At 45.5% G+C, this 16,389-nt stretch overlaps 1 protein-coding gene across 17 annotated transcripts in view; it reads left to right on the top strand.

Moving 5' to 3' along the window:
* Positions 1-16,389, top strand: part of SORBS2 (sorbin and SH3 domain containing 2) — a 289,436-nt gene that overhangs the window by 69,747 nt on the left and 203,300 nt on the right. For 12 of the 17 annotated variants that reach the window (XM_083169067.1, XM_083169023.1, XM_083169015.1 and 9 more), the window contains exon 2: positions 10,139-10,272. The exons of 4 other annotated variants lie outside the window; for them this stretch is intronic. The gene's annotated coding sequence lies outside the window, so the exon portion shown is untranslated. Of the gene's footprint in view, positions 1-875; positions 1,255-10,138; positions 10,273-16,389 lie in introns of those variants that run through there. One more of the 17 variants, XM_083168977.1, reaches the window with a different exon arrangement.

The following is a 16,389-nucleotide window of genomic DNA, read 5'->3' as shown; positions in this document are numbered from 1 at the left end:
ACATTATAGGATGCGTCACCTATAGTCTGCTGGAAGGAGATGTTCCCTGTCTGACACAATCCTCCACTTCTCTGCTACTACTGCAATCGTCAAACACAGAAGGGACAAAACGGGAGACACACAAAGCAGCATTGCCATCTGTCTTGCTGGACAGCAGCTACAAGAGCCACAGGTGGGTGCTAAAATATGGAGCCCCTTTCTTTTCTCACCCTGGACCTACTACAGTGGCAAAACTCCATTGACCATGCAAGCAATCCTCCCCCTAACCACCCTACCAACCCATCCGCATCTCCCACACCAGCACCGCAACTGTCCATCACTAAGCCTGTGCACCCCTGCACCTAACCACCACAGAGCACCCACACAAGGCACACCCTGTCTCTCACCCCCCATCCCTCAAACCCCACTGCCACCATCGCTCCCAACCATCCCGCAAACAACTTCACCACCCCCACACCCACCCCTACACGACATACACCACACACATGCGGAACCCCTGCCCCTGAAGCTCCACCACCCACAGCACACCCGCACCACCACCAACAAACACCCTCCCCCACCTATGCAATAACAACACCTACAACTCCCACACCCGTCGTACTCAGGCACCCACCTACACCACTCCTGCACGCACACCTCCTCAACCACCACTACCCCTGCACCCAACCAAGGCAAAACTACATGCACACATCCCCCACCTGCAGTAAAATAGAAATTATATTTCACGCAATAAATGCGTTCACATGTTAAGGGGGCAAAGCCCCACACGACGGTGTGAAGAGCGCCCGTAGGGCGCGATGAATCACCTAGTTTAATAATATAACTTTTCTCTAGTGTCTATGTAGATCACTTGATTACACATTAAAAGAACATAAGCAAACCTTCATGTGACAAAATAGCTGTGGTTTCTGGTGACAGACGTGAGATGCCAAGAGCTTCCAGTTACAAATAGTCCAAAATAGTTGACAAGATGAATGGTTAAATCTGAAGTGGAAAGCAGACAGTGTGGTGTCATACGGAATGGAAGCCCGCTTGTTTTGTCATATTTATTCATAACACACTGATCTAGAACACAAAGCTACTAGCCTCTAACAGAAAGGACCCACAGCCACTTTTCACAAACACTTCCTCAAGAATGCAAAGTATGAAATCTAAGTAACGAGCCTGTACAATTAACCCGGGAATGTTAAACAATTGTGTGCCGCTACAGGAGAGAAACACGGCTTTCAACACAAAGGAAATTCCCATTACAAAGTAGGTTAACAAATTGGTAGATGGCTACATCTGACATCATTCCTAAATAAAATGCAAACATATCCCCAGCAATGGGTTGCCTAGCAGCAGATGTTTTTATTCCTTTTTTTTGGGGGGGGGGGGGGTGGGGGGGGGGGGAGGGTTAAATAGATCTATATGCTTTGCAGTTATACTTTTGAGTGGGAAAAATGCTTGTGAGTATCATAATAAAATAATCGCCACTCCAGATGTTCAAGTACATTTTTATGTATAGCTGGGTATGGGTCACTGGGGGACCCAATTTAGATGGACATGGATTGGGCCAAACACCGAAGGTTGACAGAGCTTAGGTCAACACCTGAAATAGGTTGACATGGCTAATGTGATGCACCAGTAAGACCGGCCAGTAACCCTCTCTGTTACCTTTGTGCTGGGGCTGTGCAGTCGTCTTCTTTCTTCTTAGCAGCTGAGACAATAAACAGGCTAAGGATACACTTTAAGGGTATTTATTAACCAGAATACGAGTGGTCTGGAGTAGGCCACTAACTCGCTTTTCACAGGTACACTCTCAATGCAGGTAACAGCATACATTAAACGGACATAAACAATATCAATGCTGCTTAGAGTAAAGGACGTATGTGAACAGGCACTAACTGAGGGCTATATATATACACCAGTATTATTATGTGCCGATAATTAGGTTTAACTACGGCGTTTAGTAACGGTCCTCCCGCCGGGACTGATCCACATTAGTGCGGCTATATCAAGTGCAAGCGACACGGGTACTACCTTGCGTGGTCAAATCAAGGTCTAAGCCCTGATGTGAATCAGCCGGACAGCCTGAGGAATACCCTAGCACTTCCCTCACCAAAGGTAGCGGGAATGCTTGACACAATTACATCACCAAATCCTTGCGCTCTAAATCACTCTAGCATTTAACCAGGCTAATGGTGCAACATTATAAATCGCTTTAAATTCAAACCACATTAATAGTGCAAGTTATATAAATCATTTTAACTTCAAACCACATCAATAGTGCAAACAGTATACCTCGCTTGATTGGGTACCCAATGTATGTCCTAAGCTGCTACCTCTAAGGTAGACCCGTGCACAGGCTTTAGGGTCCGTTGGAGGCCTCAGTTTAACATTGCGCGATGGATGGCTGACTATAACGGACGATCCCCTTTCAAGTAAAAGGATAAACAGAATTGGGCAAATACTCTAAGAGGGGCAAGAGGCTTGAGGGTTTCTTTAGGAGAGTTGGTGAGGAGTTCCCTCTTTCGGCCACAGGGTGGCGCTGTTGTGCCTCTTTTGGAGGGACTGGCTGTGAAGATTCCTATTTTGCAGTTCAGGGGCTAAGGAGGGGGGCTGTGACCGGTAGTCAATGTCCAGGACGATGTGGCAGTGGTGGCTGTCTCTGAAGAAATCCTTAGGGTGGGCACAGTGGAGAGTTGTAACCCTCAGGAGAGCCTAAGTGCAGGTGCTCCTAGCCATCATCGGTACGTGGGCTGGCAGTGGGGCGACAGGGAACAGTATCCCTAAATCCCCCTTTTTAGGCAGGGAGGGAGGAGAGTCACAGTGTCAGTAGGGGCTCTCTGTAGTGGGGTCAGGGCAGCAGGGAGGTTGGTCGGGCTTTGGCAGAGCCTGGGGCAGAGCTGCGGGGCAGCACTTACACTTTGCTGCGGCTCCTGCCGTCGGAGGCACGCTGCTAGGCTCTTCCGGTGGCTCGGGGGCTTCCTTCTTTCAGCTGCCGCCGTCACTGGTACCGGAGCTGTCGTCGGGCCTTTTGCTGTGTGGGGGACGCGTCGGACTGACGTCACCCGCCTCTCTCCGTCCAGGCGGCTCTGGATGATGCGCGCCGCCGGGTCTCTCCCTCCGTCTTCGGCAGCCGGGCGCGGATGACAAGCGCTGTCTGCTCTGCTGCTGCAGGTCCCGCCGGTCTGCTTCACGCCACCTCTTCTCCCCTCTGGATGCTGGATGGCAGACGGCGACGCTTGCTTCCCTCGCGACGGCCCCGGACACACGCTGCCGCTGGACACGCCGCCGGGCTCTTCTCTTCCCTCCAGGTCAGTCCTCTCTCACTTTTCGCGCGCTGCTGGTCACAAGTCCACCCCTCAGCCTTCCCGCTTTGCTGTCCTCCAATCCTGGGGCATCTCCTCCCCTCCTCCTTTCGCGCCCTGTTACATCCGCAGGGTTAACCCCTTGTGGCCCTGCCACAATTTGGCTGCAAGTAACCCCCTGTGAGGCAGGCCAAGGAGGCACCCTCCTTTCCAGGGTGTCACACTAATGTCAACAGGGTTGGGAGTGGACACAAACGTTAGGTTGACAATGTGAAGGTCGACAGCCAAAAGGTGAACATGAGTTTTTTTCATGGGTTTTATCCCGAATGTCGACATAGTCAACATGGACACCGTCCAAGTGTACCGCATGGCTCGCTATGCTTCGAGCATCGTGTCTTGCTGTGCTCGGCACACTATTTTATTCTCCCACCACACGGTTTTGTTTTCCACCATGACAATGCTCCAGCTGCCACATCCAGAATTGTTGCGGCCAAATTACATGAATTGCACTTTGGATTGTTGCCACATCCACCGTACTCGCCCGACTTGTCTCCGAGCGACTTCTTTCTGTTCCCTAACCTGAAAACGTGGCTCGCAGGGAAAAAAAAAACAATTCCTAGCTCAATTCATGCAATTTGGAAGATGGTAGTACACAATAGTAATACCAACTTTCTTCAACAACACTTCTTCAAACACAGGTACTTATTGATCCACCCTCGTATATGGTGGTCATGTAAAAGGATGATTTCTGTCTTCTACTAATGATGTGTCATAGTTCCGTATACTGACAATAGTGGCAGCAAATAAATATTTGCACAGGTCACAGTTGGGAGGTATGTTGTATGGCATAGGAGAAGATGTGACTATGGAAGCGTGCAATAGCACTGGATGATGTATCATTGACTCATCTCAAACAAACCTTCCAAAATGTTGTCTAGTGCATACCACGCTTTAGACCAGGCATGTCCAACGTTGGCCCTCCAGATGTTGTGAAACTATACATCCCAGCATGCTTTGCCACAGTTTTGCTATTAGAGAATGCTAAAACTATTGCAAAGCATGCTGGGATGTGTAGTTTCACAACATCTGGAGGGCCAACGTTGGACATGCCTGCTTTAGACTATATTTCTATACTGATTTATTTTACATTACATTAGTTATGCAGAACATTGTACCTCCTCATCCCAACCTTAGCTGGAACAGTACAATTTGGAGATCATACAGCAACATTCTGAAACTATCTGCCAGGAATGCTCCCATATGTAACCTTCCCCTATGGCTGGGTCCCACTCCCAATATTTATATACCTAGTCTTTCCATGGAGAAGAAGTGAAAATTGGAGCAGCCAGATCAGACCAGACAGAAAGCCTTGATTTATTATCAAATTTATTATAAAAACTTGGTTCTAAGATCTCCTAAGGCAGCCTTACTGAATCAGGGTCTAATGGCCAGGTGTCGATCGCTAGGTTGACAGTGTCTAGATCGACAGTCTGTATGTCGACCAACATGGTCAAAAGGTCGATATGTATTTTGATGGGGTTTTTGTGAACCCCACTTGGACACCGTATTTGTGTACGCTCCACACTAGTCCACTCTCTGCGCTCTCCACTATTATAATCTCGCTCTATGCCCACTGGAATGGTAAAGTATGAACAAGTAGGTTTAAAAAAAAATAAAAAAAAAATGAAAAACTATTGTTGACCTTTGACTGTTGACCTAGACAGGGCCGGATTAACAATGGACCTGATGGAGCTACAGCTCCAGGCCCACTCTCCAAATAGGCCCATTTTGTAGCTGAGGGCCAGGGCTTTCCAACAAGCCCAGCCTCGCATTGGTAGCCCCATGGGAACCGGAGATACCGCCAGGCAAACCTGGAACGTTTTCCCCATAGGATAACATGGGACCCGCTAATTCTGACCCCGACCCAGTTCCAACAGCTGCCAGTTCCCCCTCCAGCATCACAGAAGCTCGAGGTTCTCAGTCGAACCCAAATCGCTGGGCCTTCAATCTGATACCAGGCTGGTCCACATGGGTTCATTGGTTCTAGAGATATTGCGGGTAAACCAATTTTTTTTTTCATTTCTGAAATGTAATTTCATGGCTGTTCATGTTGTTTTAAAGACAGATTTTTCTGGAACCAAACGGCCCAGTTTCAGGGGACCAAAATATTTCGAGGCCTACATGTAAATGGGTCAGTTGGTTCTTAAGATATAGCTGGTTGTTTAAAGGGGGACGGGGGTGGTTTTCTCTCCCCCTCACACCAGTAAATGCAGGGACTAGACTGGTGTAAAAGGGGCCAGTCCGGGAATGTCCCTGCATGATCCTGGGACCATACTCCCGGGTAAGTCCCTGCATTTTCTGGTGTGAAAGGGGTATTATTTCAAAAAGCTGGGACATGCAGTGCTCTATATACAGCGGGGCAGCCCCCTGCTCTCTGCCCGGCTGTCATTTCTGCCTGGCGGCGGCTGTCCCCCAGTTGCCGCGAGCATATATTCCCCCTTGGCAATAAGCATGTAATCCCACATGGCAATGAGCATGGAACCCCTGGCAATGAACATAGAACCCCTGGCAATGAACATGTAGGCAACCAACACTTATGTAGCATAATTTTTAATAGGCATTATGCTGTTTGGCATAATACATAATGGAGATTATGGTGTGTGGCTTAACATGTGATTGGCATTATGGTGTAAATTTTTTAAGCGTGCCTTTGGCGCGCAATGCCCCTGTTTATGAAGCATATTGTACAATATTGCTCAATCTGTTTGGTATAGTGCAGGCATGTCTAAACTATGGCCCTCCAACTGTTGTGAAACTTCAAGTCCCATCATGCCTTGCCACATTTTTGCTATTAGGGAATGCTAAAACTATGTCAAGGCATGCTGGGACGTGTAGTTTCACAACAGCTGAAAGGCCACTGTTTGGACATACCTGGTATAGTGTGTATTTTGGCTCAATCCATGTGGCATAACGTGAATTTTGGCTCAACCTGTGTGAATTTTGTCTCATTCCATGTGGCATAATGTGGAAGAGACAAGTACAGTATAAGGGGGTTACTATTGTGTTGAATGATTTGTATAAGGGGTATATGGTGTGGTAAATTTAGGTGACCACATAAAAGGTGCTGAAATGTTGTCTACCAAGTTTCGGGTTTCAGTATTTCTTTATGACTGGAGTGCCGCCTCACCCCACAAGTATCTTAGGACATCGGAACCCTGCGGGTTCACCTTTGGAGTGCACCCGCCAATATGTCTCCCTGCATTTTTCTTATGCCAGCCCCCTGCCTTTTCCACGCATATATAATTAGTTGAAAGTATTTACACAAATAGAGACACACCCATGAGCAGACCACCCAACCAGAACACTGGTCATGCCTCCCACATTATTAGGTGCTGGGCACAACCCCTATTATTGTGCATAATAGGCCCTGGATAATTTTCAGCTCCAGGCCCATTTAGACCTTAATCTGGCTCTGGACCTAGACACTTTCGACCTAATGACTGCATACCTGTGCCTCATGGCCTACTGTCACTGCATATTTTCAAGGTCTCTTTTTATACAATCACAAGTGAAAGAATTCAGACCATGTGTCGATCAATAATTGGCACACTTGTGCTGCAGGTGGGAGATAGGGAGAACAGGCATTGCTAGCAGTCCATGAGCACTAGATTTGAGAAACCGTGTAATAATAAGTTGCACTGACAAAAGATAAATGTAAAAAAAGAACAATTTCCTAATTCATGGAATTTCGGAGCAGATGTAGGGTTTCTAGCTGTGGGATTTAAGATTGCAACAATATGCAAAATACTTCTGCGTACCTCCCACCTTTTGTTTGCCTTCAAATGGGACTAGCCTCCCCAGAGACGTGACCGCTCAAAGAAAAAGTGTGGCATTGGTTGAAGAGGTGTGGCAGTGTTTGAAAGGGGCGTGGACAAGTGCAGCGACACCCATTTTTGGCATGTCCAGCACTCGCTGGGCAGTCTATGCCTACCCTCCTTGCACAGATAGATGCCATGCATACGGTGATCACCGGCTGTTCTGCAGGGCAGCAGTGATTACTGGCTCCCCAACAGTAAGCCCCCGCCACCACCTCTTACATACATGATTCAGAGATGTATGTCAGGCTGATGTTACGCAGTTGAGTGCTTGTCTTGCAAAGTGATTGACAGGCAGGGACCATTTGTGGACACTTACGGGAAATAGAAGCAAAAACACAGATGTGTCGTGGCAATTTTAGGGTGCGTCTCAGACTGCGACTGTGATCCTATATGCAGAAAACATGGCAATGGCATCTCAGTTCCCAGTGGCCGTTCTGCTTGACCATGGGGTTTGTCAGATGGTTGTTATTGGGGGAGATGTGTGAAGCTGCTGGTCAGCGTCTCAATTAGCAATTAAACAATTAGCATATTTTTAAACATCCACTGTGTACAGGACTGCAGCTGTGCGTCCATCTCTTCATAAGGCCCTTTATCCACGAAGTAACTGCCTCCATGTTATGTAGGTGATCCGTACACCAAATACTATATTATAAGGAAGGATATATTCGCAAAAATATATCTTTAAATCTGATGCTGTCCTCATGATTGCCAAGATATAATTTTTATTAGCTTAGAAATGACATTGAAGTGTTTGACAAATACTCCTATACCTGGTACAGGTATCCAAAATGCTCAGAACCAGAAGCATTTTGGATAACGGATTATTCCGTATTTCAGAATATTTTTATATTTCAATGAGGTATCTTGCATTTATGTTGTACAAACACATGAAATACACACAAATAAATTTTATTTGTGCATAAAACAAGGTTTCAACACATGAAACAAAGTTTGTGTACAATCTCAGGTACTGAATGTGAATGCCAAGCAATCATTTTGTTACACCTATATAGTGCCAGTTACATATCATGCCCTCTGTAGTGCTGTTACAGATGTCCCCAGTAGTGCCAGTTACATATCATGTCCCCAGTAGTGCTGTTACAGATGTCCCCAGCGGTGCCAGTTACATATCATGTCCTCTGTAGTGCTGTTACAGATGTCCCCAGTAGTGCCAGTTACATATCATGTCCCCAGTAGTGCCAGTTACATATCATGTCCCCAGTAGTGCCAGTTACATATCATGTCCCCAGTAGTGCCAGTTACATATCATGTCCCCAGTAGTGCCAGTTACATATCATGTCCCCAGTAGTGCTGTTACAGATGCCCTTAGTAGTGCTGTTACAGATGTCCCCAGTAGCGCTGTTACAGATGTCCCCAGTAGTGCTGTTACAGATGTCCCCAGTAGTGCTGTTACAGATGTTCCCAGTAGTGCCAGTTACATATCATGTCCCCAGTAGTGCTGTTACAGATGTCCCCAGTAGTGCTGTTACAGATGTCCCCAGTAGTGCTGTTACAGATGTCCCCAGTAGTGCTAGTTACAGATGTCCCCAGTAGTGCTGTTACAGATGTCCCCAGTAGTGCTGTTACAGATGTCCCCAGTAGTGCTGTTACAGATGTCCCCAGTAGTGCTGTTACAGATGTCCCCAGTAGTGCTGTTACAGATGTCCCCAGTAGTGCTGTTACAGATGTCCCCAGTAGTGCTGTTACAGATGTCCCCAGTAGTGCTGTTACAGATGTCCCCAGTAGTGCTGTTACAGATGTCCCCAGTAGTGCTGTTACAGATGTCCCCAGTAGTGCTGTTACAGATGTCCCCAGTAGTGCTGTTACAGATGTCCCCAGTAGTGCTGTTACAGATGTCCCCAGTAGTGCTTTTAGCAAAAGAAAATAAAAAAAGATCTCACTTTCTGGAATGTATGGTTTTCGGAATAATAAAGGGATACAAACTTGTAGTGGAAAAACAGGCTATTGTTGGGAACTACATGGATGATTACTTAACAATAAAGGATTGTAAAAGACATGGGTCCAGCGCCAGTGTTCGTGGAACTATGTGTCCCAGCATGCCCAGCCATGCTGGGGTTATCGATCTATTAAAGCTGTAAAGTCAAAGATGATATCACAAGCCTAGTCTAGAGCAGCGATGGGCGACAGGCAGCCTGGGGCCACATGTGGCCCCCCAAGCCTCCAGCTCCTTACTACTTTATTGTCGTAATTGTTTGTTTAAATGCCATACTGATCGGGACTATGTAAAAACCGGACCCGGACTAAACGTCGGACCGGACATCAAAACCCATACTGATCTGCTATTACACATTGGTGTCTTTCATTGATGAAATGCACTCTAAACGTGCTGCCCTCAAACTGTATCAGGTTGCCTATCACTGCTGTAGAAGATACAGGGCCCGATGTATCAAGCTTCAAAAGTGATGAAGTGAAGAGTGATAAACAACTCGCCAATCCGCTTCTACCTTTCATTTTTCAAACCCCGCCCTTTAACATGACAGGTAGGAGCTGATTGGCTGCTTGTTATCACTCTCCACTTTATCTCTTTTTAAAGCTTAGTACATCTTGCCCACAGTGAGCTGGATTTGTGCAAGTGTATGTGTACAGTAATGTGACTGTTGCCTGTCTGTGAGCAATAGGTGTAATGCACTTCCACACTGATCTATTCCAATATGCCTTCTACCTGAATCCCTTCATTTGCTACTGGCAAGCACTGTGAACGTTGCTGCTGGTACATGCACTGTAATGCAGGCTGGCATGTTCCCTGTGCCTGCTCTCACTGTAATGATGTGGTAAAGGAGCCTGCTTGATAGGTAGCCCCTGGAGAGGAAGAAAGGGAGGTCTCTCCTGCACACAGTCTGATTGCAGACAAACCCGCTCCTGCTGGAAATAGCTCAATGCTCTGAGAACAGTAGCAGCTGAAATTCCTGCTCTCTCTGACCGTGTCTCTCTTCCTGCTCCCTGTAGGCACTCGCTGGATTTGGGTAATACCGAAACTGTCACAGCTAAAACTCTTGCTTTAAGTAAACACAGGCTGCATAGCTGAGAGCAACTCTAGTACCTGGCTGCACTTGTCCCGGAGGTCTGAGTACACCTGCATGGTAGGTACAGTTCTAGCTATTCCTCATTGTATGTTGTCTGCTTGGTGCATTATATCTGTTTAGTACAAGGCACATTGTAACCAGGGGTAACATTTATACAGTTTTTGTCAGTTTTGCCAAGTCTGGCTGCGTGCGGAGTTCTGTCTGCATGAACGATATTATTGTTCATAAATCATAAATGACTTAATTGTTTGTCACCTGGAACTGCAGCAAGATACTGTAGGCACTGCATCCTACTAACACATATTCTGCATCCAATATAGCTGCTTGGGATATCAGCTGCACAGGGAGTACACTCTATGGAATAAGCACAGGACTTGCAGTCACCCTTAGCAACGTTTGGTAGCACTGGAACCATTTGTTTATGAATTTGTAGTTCTGTCATTGCAATAAAGTATATAGCCATTTAGCATACATGGTCTGGCGATGGCAGCTATGAAGTGTTTGCCACAGTGCAGGATATCAGCGTTCCTTGTAATTCTAACCCTTTTATTGCAAGTATTGTCCACTACAATCACAGAACACTAAATGAAATACCTGTGGTTTTAGCTCTATCATGTGCGCAGTGAAAGCACTACATTGTCAGTATGGATTAGACAAACACAACAAGCAGGTCGCTATAAGTTCCCGTCCTCCCTGCCACTCCCCTTCTCTCTTCCCCAAAAAAAGACAAAATACATTCCATAGTGTACTGTGCTATCTTGTATCGCTAACCACTTGAGTCATTGCAAGCACATCCCAGATTGTTGAGGACTGGAGTCCTTTCTCAAGACAGGAGACGCCGTGCCTCAATTTAGGATGCTTTCCTTTTTTAGACACCTGTCCACCTTGGCTTCCTCTCTGTGTGGACAGTAACTACCAAGCGTAGCAGTCTGCACAGAGGTCAGACTGTAGACATCACGCTGTGCATCTACAGTATTAGTTACTTATGTCCCACTACTATATGAGAGCATTGCCTGCATTCCTGCACATCCAGCACTGAACTTGTGTGGCATCTTGGTTACCGCGCAACTTCATACAAAATGTACATTCTGTAGTAAATATTTGTTAATGCACATCTCGCTACTGTTTCATGCAATTTTCTTTGCTGATGCTTAATGGCCCTAATTTATTAAGGCATTGGCTTTTTAATATTGACGAATTGTTTAAATATTTTTTTCTGCCGGCTGCTCAATGTGTGGATAAAAGAGGAGTCATGTCGTACGTGTGCATTGTTCTTTATCGGAGACCTACTGTACAATGACTGATTTATCTCTGAGCACTTTTTGTGTGCTCGGACATAATTTCCTATACTTGCCTGCATTCAGCGCGCCACACAACCTTTATATATCCACCTGTGGAAGTAGCTATCATCGTTATCAGTGCACAATTTGCCCTAGCTCTATTCTAGGTGCAGTTGATCTATCTGAAATGAGATGGATCGCTGCATACACTCACCACTGAGCAGGCTGCCATTCCAGTTAAACCAATGGATGAGCACTTATGGGGCCTACACACGTATCGATATAGGGGCATTTTTAAGCAATCTCACTAGATAATGCTGCGTGGCCTCACGCGTCGATATCACTATGGTGATTCATATCTAGCCGCTGGATAAATGTATAATCACCAGGTGTCAGGGCCAGTGTTCAACACTGGCCCTGACCGATTCCTCAGCGGTTCATCGATGTGCAGCGCTGTGTGCTGAGCGATCTAGCATCGCTCAGAATGCTCATCTACACACATCGCTTCGTGTGTAGATATTACACTACATACAAACATCTGCCCAAGTATGTTAAAATAATGGCAAGCATGGTACATTAATAGGATGCAGAATCAGATTAGTCTTCCAATGTTTATGTGATAATGGGCCTAAGAGGAACAACTACAACAGATTAGCTAGTTAGTAGGTCATTTAATAATATCCAGCATCATTAAAAACACACACATATAAAACACAATTCTGAGTTATTTTACGGTCATGCTTTATTGAAGACTTGGACAAGCAGAGCTTTGGATGAATAAAGGGGGTAGGCATACAGAGTAGGAGCAGGCAGGAGTGTGCAGTTTGGACTGTTTCCTGTAACAGGGGTCCACAAAAGTACACAAGTAGGTGCATCTCCTCCATTGTCTGTGGGCATTTCCCACTATTGTAACAGAGATGGGGGTGTCACAATTCAGGGATGGGATTGATGGATGTTGGCCCATACTGCGTATTTGGCTTAGGAGCAATACACAGGCATGGAGTCTAACTTTCCGGTGCTGTTTGCAAGGGCCCCATGCAAGAATTTTGGGCTTCACTACACATGACCTATATATTGCATCACTCTGACTGGATTATTAAGTATGGGGCTGGTATTCACTGGAGCTGGTTTAGGTAATAGACACAGTGACACTGACGACAACAAACTGGGTCGGAGTAGGACGGTAAGTCAGAGACAAGTACAGAGCCAAGAAGCAGAGGCTAGGAAGGAACCATGGTCGGAGAACAGGGTAGGCAGGGACCTAGGACGAACACCGGAATGGTAGACACAACTGAGCACTGGAAAGCAAAAGGGCGGACAGTTGAGTAAGGCAGTAGAGCCTATACTTTAGCACTGTCCTGTGCCCAGACCACTGGTCCAGGAGAGGATTCAAATGATGTACCAAACATGATGTCACATTTGCTATATCTGTCTATGTAAATTTGATACAGGATTGCTCCCCTAGGGAAACCACGACCTGTACAGTACAGCTGGGGAACAGTGACCTTTCCCACAATGCTTGTACCTAAATACGTATCCAGAGAACCCTTTTAAAGCCAACATTTTGGGCTTTAAACATTCATCTTATGATACTTTGTGAGTGTGAGTTTTCTACTTTGCTTAACATCTACAGTATACTGTAGTTATTAGATGCTAGCCTAATTAGTCAGACATTATTTAGTGCATTTTGTGATGCGGTGCCCAGGAACATTCTCATGTTTTGCGTAGTACAGTACAGTAAAGGTCACAGAAGGTAGACACAGGCCATTCATAGCTGCCCATATTCAGCTACAAGAAAGGAGTCTCCTGGGATAACAGGAATGCCTTTTATTTGCTTCATTTTACCTCTGGGCTCAGTGCTGCAAACAGTAACATTTTGTGCAGGTTTTGGCGACACAGTGATGCCTTTGTGAACTTTCCAAAGGTGGTGTCAAATAGATTGGGAAAATGAGTAAAAAAAAAAAAACTGCCAAGCCAGCACTCCTTATCCGTCTTTAATAAGGTATACTCCCACAGAACAGTACAGGCCTTGATGAACCTAGCAGGGACGCTTGTATACACAAGTGGGTTACCAATGTATTCAGATGCATGTGTGTTTGTAGTGCTTGGCAGGGCTTGATACCCTAGTACAGGAAGCTAATTGCACCTGCCCAATATAACGTTTATACTTGGTATGATAACATGCAATTAGAAGTATATAAATGTATGAATGGTTCTATCTGAGGTGCAGAAGGCTGCAGACACACCTATGGCTAAGAACTAAGCATGTGCAGACGCAGTGCTGGAGTAAGCCCTCAGAGTCGAATAGAAGTACACTGCACCGTGTATACACCCCTTAACCATACCTCCCAACTTCTTCATCCTTTAAAGAGGACCATTTGCACGAAAAGGGGGCATGGCCTATACAAATGAGTGCGTGTAATATGCAAATAACCCAGCCGCCGGGCCATGACCCATTTTTTGCCCTCTGCATCGCTTAATAGATGCTGTGCGCATGCTGGGGAGACTCCCAACTGCGGCAGGGGGCGGGACTGTCCCAGAAAACTGGTCCGGTCCCATTAAAAACAGTATGCAACGGTTTATCGATACTATGCACGTTGGAGCTAGCAACATTATACATACGGATGACTGGCGGTGTGGATATCGGTGGTCAGAATACTGATCCCTGCATCCTGATATTGACAGGAGTTAGGTAAGTGTATCTGCTTTCCTTGTGACTAGCGCTAATCCCAGTACCCCACCGTTATCCCTCCCTACCTGCAGCCTAACCCTAACCACTCCCACCTTCAACCTAACCTTCATTTTCTCTACATATTGTACTTACTTTCAGCATTCCAGTAGGTAGAATTCTGGCGCCGGCATCTTCATTGATGTTGAGATTTCGTTGCCAAAAGTTGGGATGCTGGCATCTGAATTGTGAATGCTGGCATCCCATCCACCAGGATGCTGAACGCATGCCCTAACATTAATGTTTGGCAGCTCTAAGAGGAGGTGGCATGCATGCTGGGTACCTGGAACAAGTAGGTTAGATACAGTATTGTTCTACTAATCACCATTCCAGTAGAGGACTCCTAATGTCATTGCGACGTCTTTCCTTCTTTCCCAGATGATGATCTCTTTCACATGTATGGTCCTTCACACAAAAAGTTACTTTGACAACGAAAAGTTATTTTAAACTATATACAGTATATAGTTCACATCCAAATCCTTTATTCAGATGGAAACAAAACTACAGTAGCTTTATTGATCACTCTTTCTAATTGAATCCTTTTTTCTCTGCATTTAATGAGCTTATCTACCTCCTGATGTTTTTCTGGTTGTATACCAATTTTGATACTGCAGCTTGTGATTGGAAATGTTCTGTAGTTATAACGTACAGTAATTACGGCTCCTGTCCGATAACATTGTATGTAACCTGCATAGCTGGCCATACATCAGGATGACCTGCATACGATCTGATCGTATGCAGGTCGTGGAGCAGTCAAGCGAGCGATCATGCTTAAAAGCACATACAGTCGTTCGTTGGTTCGCAACGAGAGCCGATTGATCAGACAGCATGTCTGATCTGAGGACCAACCACTGGACCCGCGGGAGTGCGCATCATGCGATCGTATGCACACAGGCCGTCGCGCGACCAGTCAAGATTGGAAGGTTGGTTCCAATCTTGTACTGGTGTATGTTGGTCTTATGGCACACACTGCTGGGACTTAGCAGTGAGGGAGCTTCACTTTTGGGTGTGTTTATATCATTTTGTACAAATCCAGAGCAGTTCTATTTGATAATTACATGTGGGTCCTGCTTGCTGGAACGAATGTTAATGTTCCAAGAACTTTCCAAAATATAAAAATTAGATCTTGGCATGTTTACAAAAAAAAAGAAAGCTGAGTGTGTCGCATACAGAGATTTTTTTCAAGCTTTTTTCCATTTAAAAAATAAAATAAGTTTACTGAGTCCAACCGGAATCAGTTGGCAAAACATTTCACAGCATAAAAATATCTATGTATATATTTTATATGTAGGGCAGACAGTGACATTTCTCTATAATCCGTGGCAGTCCAGCATGATGGAATGCAGAAAAGGGGCAGTGGCCATTTCACCATTATCCCAACCTGTAAAACACCCATTTGTCACTTCACTATATTCATAACAGCAGTGAAGAAGTCCTACTACAATATACAACGTTCCACTGATGGCAGGCAGGTGGTGGTAGTAGGTATGCTTTTAGGTATAATTGCAGTAGAATGGTGACCTGAAATAAAGTACAATTAGTTTTTCTGCTTGGACCATTAGTCGTATACACCTGTTTCACACCTTATGAAAACTACCCTAACATTTACATGATTGTAAACTGGAAATGTGTACAAGGAAACAATAGAAGCTTTGTAATGCCCAGATTGCTTGATACTTCTTTTCCCCCTCAAGTAAGATCCTGCCTAGATAATACTTATACCCCTTTCAGACATATGCAAAAATCCCGTCATTTTTCACGTGCACACGCATAATCATGGGACTAGTGTATGTCTGAAAGGGTCTACCCAGGAGTATAGTCAAATAAAATCCCGGGGCCTGCGCACCTGCAATTGACCGGCTTTAAAATTCCGGGTAGTATGTATGTCTGAAAGGGGTATTAATTATATATAAAATATAATGTTGTTTACTGGGCATCTGTGAAATTTGTTCCATTGTGGCATGTGCACACAGGAAGATGGCAGGGCTGGCTATCATGAATTCATGGCCTGCACTTCTGGCCTGCCCTTGCCCTTATATGTATGAAGCCAAAATAGGTATATTTAATAAATATGTATAGTGATAGAATAGGGACTCAGGGATTTATAACCGGTCCAGATCATGCTCCGACAGTCAGGTTTCCAACTGTCATTAGTCCGACATTGGA

The sequence above is a fragment of the Crinia signifera genome, chromosome 1 (assembly GCF_055691185.1).
Source record: "Crinia signifera chromosome 1, ASM5569118v1, whole genome shotgun sequence".
Classification (NCBI taxonomy): domain Eukaryota; kingdom Metazoa; phylum Chordata; class Amphibia; order Anura; family Myobatrachidae; genus Crinia; species Crinia signifera.
The sequence above is the reverse complement of the archived record's forward strand: the minus strand, read 5'-3'. Positions and strand labels throughout refer to the sequence as shown.